Source organism: Echinops telfairi, unplaced genomic scaffold (genome assembly GCF_000313985.2).
Source record: "Echinops telfairi isolate 266 unplaced genomic scaffold, ASM31398v2 ScPeMD7_41;HRSCAF=154, whole genome shotgun sequence".
NCBI lineage: Eukaryota > Metazoa > Chordata > Mammalia > Afrosoricida > Tenrecidae > Echinops > Echinops telfairi.
In genome coordinates, this window is record NW_022103939.1 from 97,974 (window position 1) to 105,012 (window position 7,039).

The window sequence follows — 7,039 nt, forward strand, 5'->3', positions numbered from 1 at the left end:
CACACAACACAACACTCTTTGGAAGCTGAAGCTCTGCTTCTCCCAGGCTTAGACCTGTGGTCTGTGGCTGCCTGCCAGTGGCAGCTTGGCAGTCTTGGGGAGTTTTGGAAGAAGAACAAGCAAAGCCTGAGTTAAACAGTGGCAGAGAAGGCCCTGTCAGAGGCTGGGGCCTGTGTCCCCTGCACAGCTGCAGCTCTGGAGAACTTGCAGCTGGAGGCAAGCTGCTCTGTGTGCCTGGAGTACTGGAAGGAGCCCATCATCATTAGGTGTGGTCACAACTTTTGCAAAGCCTGTATCACCCGCTGGTTGGAGGATCTGAAGAGGGACTTCCCGTGTCCTGTGTATCCAAAGACACCCCAACACCCTAGTCTCCGGCCTAATCGGCAGCTGGGCAGCATGGTGGAAATCGCCAAGCAGCTGGAGGCTGTCAGGAGGAAGATCCAGGAAGAGAACCTCTGCCCCCAGCACCATGAGGCCCTCGGTCTTTTCTGCTAGGAAGACCAAGAGCCCGTGTGCTGGGCATGTGCCATTTCCCACACCCACCGAGTGCACATCGTCCTGCCACTGGGCAATGCCACCCAGGGGTACCAGGAGAAGCTGCAGAAGCTGCAGAATGTCACCCACTGCAAGTCCTCGGAGGAGAACAAGCCGGGAGAGCCTGAGAAAACTGGTGGGAGTCGCTGGCAGCTTATCGTAAAGGACTGTGCAGAGCTCCACAGACCAGCTTGTGCTGTTTTTCCGGCTGGAGGAGGAGGAACAGGACATCCTACAATGATTTCCCTGGGCAGTACTTTGCCCTGGGGAACATCCTTAAACAGCTCACTGCTCCCCACTCTGGCTTCTCCCACCAGCGGACGTGACCCTGCTCCCGAGACTGCGCATCCTAACCTAGGCCTGCCAGAAGATGGGAAGAGAGTCAAATCAGTGGAAACCAGATTGCAGGATCTTCCGGACACACCACAGCGCTTCACCTTCACCTGGCCACAGAGGGTTTCACTGCAGGCCAACACTACTAGGATGTGGAGGTGGGCGACAAGACCCACTGGGCTGTGGGTGGGTGTCAGGACTCTGTGAGCTGACTCTGCTCTGAGACTGGCTACTGGAGAGTGCGCCTGTGGAACAGGGGACAGATACATGGCCACCACCGCGCCTATTACGTGCTTGCACACCAAGGCGTAACCTAAGTGGGTGGGCATATTCCTAGACTGCGAGGCTGGCACAATGTCCTTTTACAACATCCCAGATCGCTCCAGATCTACACCTTCACTGACAGGTTTACTGAGAAACTGTGGCCCCTCTTCTCCCCTGGCAGCTGGGCTGGTCAGAAGAAAGCTGTGCCCCTCAGCGTCAGGCCTCGGACAGGTGAGAGTGGCAGGAGAAGCACCCTGGTGTCTAGGGCATGAAGACTGGGCTGGGCTGAGGGCACAGTTCACTGGGGGGTGTCTTCTCTGGTGTCCACCGGGCTTTCTGTTGCACAAGGATGGGCAGGGAGGTAAGGAGGAGGGATTGTTGCAGAAAAGAAGTCCATAGGAGGGAAATCTGCTTTCCCCACATTGAAGGAGGAAACAAAGCCCTTGCCACACTTTGCGGGGTTTGCTGACCAGGAATACTCCTTGAGACTGGAGGCCTCTCTAAGATTATTGTCTTTAAATACCTTTGAGCCAGAAATAACCCCATTTAACAACAACAAAAAATTAAGTAAAGAGCAGGTTAACTCAAAAGTAAAGTACAAGGTATGCCACTTGCTAGTACTTCAATGCTCTTTTAATTCTGCAAATAGCTGCCGATTAGAGGCGCCTCACTCTACTAACAAGCCATGATCCTAAAATATCCAACTCTAGCTCTATATGTCAGCAAATCTAGCTGCTCAAACAAGTGTCCAGAGCATGCCACTCCACAGCAAGCCTCCTACATAAAAGCACTCCATGGACCAGAAATCCCAACTCTCTGTGTGTTTCCATCTCCTGATTGATTCTGCTACTTTTGTTGTCACTACATCATTATCACTGAGTTTCACCATCTCTCACTGCCTCTGATAATAACCCTCTGTCTCCTGGATCAAAGAAGTTCAGCACAGGGGTCTCAGGTCCAAAGGACATAATTCTCTCCTAGCATTTTCCCCCCTTTTCTGCCCTGGCGTGGTTTATTTTCAGCCTAGCAGCATGGCCACACAAACCAATCCCCTTGTGCACTAGGCTGGGTTTTCTAGAGAAACAAAACCAGTGACAGTCATATGTGAAAGAAGGAGCTTTATATCAAGAGCTAATTCTATGTCAAAAAAGCACCCCAGGCGAGCCCCACTTCAGACTCACATAGCTACAGGCCGATGCTACAAAAAGGTGAAGCAGGGAGCAGAAAGAACACAGGCCAATGTGTACAGAGTCAAGTGGATCCAAGGTGGGTGGAAACATGGCAGGCTCCACCATCTCTCCAGGTCAGTGGCTCACATGGGTCATCCCTGAAGGTAGATACAGAGTCCCAGTGAAGGCCCAGCAAGGAGGAAGGCAAAGCACCAGAGTAAAAGGAAACTATTCTCACTGTCTTTCTTCCAGAAAAGGCCACACCCATAAAGCGGCAAGACCAGACAAGACCACTTGATTGACAGGTTTGACTCCACCACGACCTCCACACAGGTACCATCAAATTGATCTAAAATATAGCCACTACACCTCATTAAACTTCCACATACTTTTTTTTTTTTTGCATGAACACAACCCCCAAGCATACCATGCACCCTATTTACGTTATTGTAACCTCTCCAGTCCCGTTGGTGGGCCCATAACAGCTGGTGTTTTCATTTCCCTAAGGGTCATTGGTGGTGCTATGGGTTGGGCACTGGGCTACTAATAGCCGGTTGCTGGTTCAACTCCCCATCCTCTCCATGAGAGAAAGATGAGGGTCTGCTTCTGTAAATGTTCAAATCCTCAGAAACCCTTTCTGGCTCACTATGGTTTGGGACTGACTCTACGGTAGAGGGTTGGGTTTGGTACCCAGTTATTTGGTGACAGAAAGATGATGGCTGGAACATCCTAGAGATATAAGAAAAGTGACACAAGTAAATTGCGCACAAACATGTTCATTGCAGCATTATTCACAATAGCCAAAAGGTGGAAACCACCTCGGTGCCCATCAGCAGAGAAACAGAGTGCTCGCTTTGGCAGCACATATACTCAGAGAAACATAGAAACAAACTGTGTCATATACACACAATGAAATACTATATAATTACTACAAATATAAGGAATAAAACACAAAATCATTCTTTTTTTAAAAAGACCAGTTTTACTGATCAATTATAGACGGTGGAACTCCCACAACTATACCTCATAGTCACCCTTCAGGTCTGGAAATGGCCTCAATCCAATGACTCAACTTTCATCGAACAATGGACAGATTTACAAGTTGCACGGTAATACCAGGGAGGCATTCATACTTCAGAATAACCATTCATTTGAGATAAAAAGACAGCATTTACCAAGGATGAAGTCCAGAAGTGTGAGAAAAGACGAAGGAATGGAAACATGAAACAGAGGGAGAAAGTGGGTTACGTGATGCTACAATATGGGTCTTGCTACAATTGGGTTACGTGATGCTACAATATGGGTCATCATCTCAAGGAGATGAAATAAAATGTGTATCCTTTATATACCAGAAAATGATCTCCTCTACCCAATTCACACTAGGGTCGTTGTAAGAAATAAATCAAGAACCCAGTCTAGTACTGCACCACATGGAAGGAGAATAATAAAGAATCCAAAACATCATATACCATATTTAAATCTGGAGTACATTATGTTAAGTGAATTAAGTAAATCACAAAATAACAAATATTCTATGGTCTCATTTTTTAAGCTCAAAAATAGATATATACACCGAAAGCAATGCTCTTTGATGTTAAGGGAATTACTATCTATATAGTAGACACTTTCTTTTTCTGGCAATGGGAAAGTTAGAACACAACACGGGACAGTCCAAGCAGTCTGATCAAGGTAAACAAAGACACTGAGAGGTACACAAGAATATATTATATAAGTGGGTACTATACAATATTTTGCAACATCAGTAATACAAACCAAATACACTTATATATATGGTAGATAAGCCCTATCTCTCTCCCATGGAGTAGCTAATGGTTTTAAACTGCTAACCTTGTGGGTTGAATCCCATTGCATAACCTCTAAGCCAGTAAGGCTCCATGTGGTTATGCATGCTGTGTGTGTTTGGGAAGACATAGGTGAATATATGTGCATGAATATATAGTATTATTTGTAGGCATGTATGTACATAAATGTCTATATTTGTGGCATACAATGCTGCATAGAATGAGAGAAAAATTTAAGAAAAATTAAAATTCCATAAAGACAGACTTACTAAATTGATAAGAGACTAAAGGGGCCCCTCAAGTCTATCATCCCAAGAGATCCTCAGATTTTGGAACCAAAGCCACTCATAGAGGCCTCCTTTCGGCCAAATAAAAAAATAGTGCCCAGAATACACACCATCGCCTCTGAAGAAGGACTCCTTGAAACAATCAAATACACGAACCCCAATGGTCAACAGTCACCCCAAAGCAAAAATGATACTGCAAGGAGGGAAGCTAGATAAATGGAAACAATGAGATGTGGACACATTGCGAAAATGTTAACCAATGTGATTTGTGTTATAAAATTTCACCTGAGCCAATCTTTCATTTTCATTTTTTTCTAATTTCAAGGTCATTTCAATCAAGCCTGTGAAAAAGGTCAAAAACGTTTTCCGTAACAAGTAAAATATTTAAGAGTGCATTATTCTTTAAGTCTCCTGTTAATTTAATTGGGTCCGATACTCAATAAGAATTTCATTTTTATTTATTTATTTTTACCTTTTAAAATGTAAAAAATCATCTTACCATAGTGAATGAGGGGGCTAGTGCAGAGTGGAGACCCAAAGCCCATTTGTAGGCCACTGGAGATCCCCTTGCAGAGGGTATCCCTCCCTGATGATCCGAATTCTACCTTGCAAGTCTGGCTAGACCAGAGGATGTACACTGGTATAGATAGGAACTGGAAACAGGGAATCCAGGGCGGATGATCCCTTCAGGATCAGTGGTGTGAGTGGCGATACTGGGAGTGTAGAGGGAGAGTGGGTTGGAAAGGGGGAACCGATTACAAGGATCTACATATGACCTCCTCCCAAGGATCTACATGTGACCTCCTCCCTGGGGGATGGACAACAGAAAAGTGGGTGAAGGGAGACGTCGGACAGGGCAAGATATGACAAAATAATAATTTATAAATTATCAAGGGCTCATGAGGAAGGGGGCAGCGGGGAGGGAGGGAAAAATGAGGACCTGATGCTGGGGGCTTAAGTGGAGAGGAAATGTTTTTAGAATGATGAGTGCAATGAATGTACAAATGTGCTTCATACAATTGATGTATGTATGGATTGTGATAATAGTTGTTTGAGCCCCTAATAAAATGATTAAAAAAATGTCAAGAATGTTTCCAAGCCAGGCACATTTGTGGCTCTCCTTCCCTGTGAGCCATAGGATCAGGATGAGAATAAAAACAAAGGACCCTCTGGCACCAGCCAAGGACTTGAAAGAGAAATTGGTGGTTGGGTGTTGGGGGGTGTCTCCGGAAGAAATTTTGGGATAGATTCGTAAGGGAACTGAACAGTATGATTATCCCTTTCCTCTCTGGGAAAATATCTTGATGAAAATTGGAAGGATTACTATTTTGATAATGTCTAATTGTTGAGCAAACAGAAATTTCTCATGGCTTGCTAAGTATTTTTGTTTGATTGTTTGTTTGTTTGTTGAGCCTGGGTACTGTGTACTTTACTGATGGTACACAAGGTTGGGCTTTCTAAACCCCTCCCCTTCTTCAGGGGGTCTGGATGGAAACTCGAGATGATGGAATATTCACAGTGTGTTGGGGGATTGAGTGGGGACAAAGACTCTCCAGCATCTGAGGGCCTCTCTCTCTAGTGCTGTTGCTGGGGCTGATGGTCTTAGGTGGGGTGTTTCTTACTCCTTGGAGGCCATGTGGATCCTGAGGTCCACCACGCTGTTGCTGTAGCCAAATTCATTGTCATTCCAGGAAATAAGCTTGACAAAGTGGTCGCTGAGGGCAATGCCAGCCCCAGCACCAAAAGTGGAAGAGTGGGTGTTACTGTTGAAGTCACGGGAGACAACTGGTCTTCTGTGTAGCCCACGGTGCCCTTCAGGGGACCATTGGATGCCTACTTTATGGCCTGATTGACGTCATCGCACTTGGCAGCTTTCTCCAGATGGCAGGTGAGATCCACAACGGACACATGGGGGGTGGGGACAAGGAAGGCCATGCAGTGGGTTTCCCATTCAGCAACAGGATAACCTTGCCCACGGCCTTGGCAGTGCCAGTAGATGTGGGGATAATGTTCTGGGCAGCCCCATGGCTGTTGTGCCAGAGTTTCCCAGAAGGGCCGTCCACGGTCTTCTGGGTGGCAGTGATGGCATGCACAGTGGTCATGAGTCTCTCCACGATGCCAAAGTTGCCATGGATGACTTCAGCCAGGGTGGCCAAGCAGTTGGTGGTGCAGGAAGCATTACTGACAATCTTGAGGGAGTGACCATACCCATATGTGGTTCCCACCCATCACAAACATGGGGGCATCTACAGAAGGGAACTTCAAGTGAGCCACAGCTCCCTATAGGGTTGTGAAGACACCGGTGGACTCAGTGACATATGCGGCACAACCCTCACCTCACTGGATGTTGGTGAGATCTCGCTCCTGGAAGATGGAGATATACATCCCATTGATGATAAGCTTCCTGTTCTCAGCCTTGACGGTGCCACTGAACTTGCCATGGGTGGAACATATTGGAACATGTAGACCATTTAGTTCAGGTCAATGAACTGTGCTGCAATGTGCATTGGTGTACAAGTATCTGCTTGTGCTTTGGACCTGCACTCCCTTGGGTTCATAGTTAGAAGAGGAATTGCTCACCTTCTGCCCAGTCCTGCTTCTGACCCCTTTCTTTCCCAGTTGTTCACCCCTAATCAATGTCTTATACCCC

At 46.4% G+C, this 7,039-nt stretch overlaps 1 pseudogene; it reads left to right on the forward strand.

Annotated features, from left to right (window-relative positions):
* The window catches only part of LOC101650002, a 10,363-nt pseudogene extending 4,173 nt beyond the window's left edge, over positions 1 to 6,190 (forward strand).
* Positions 6,191 to 7,039: the final 849 nt, after the last annotated feature.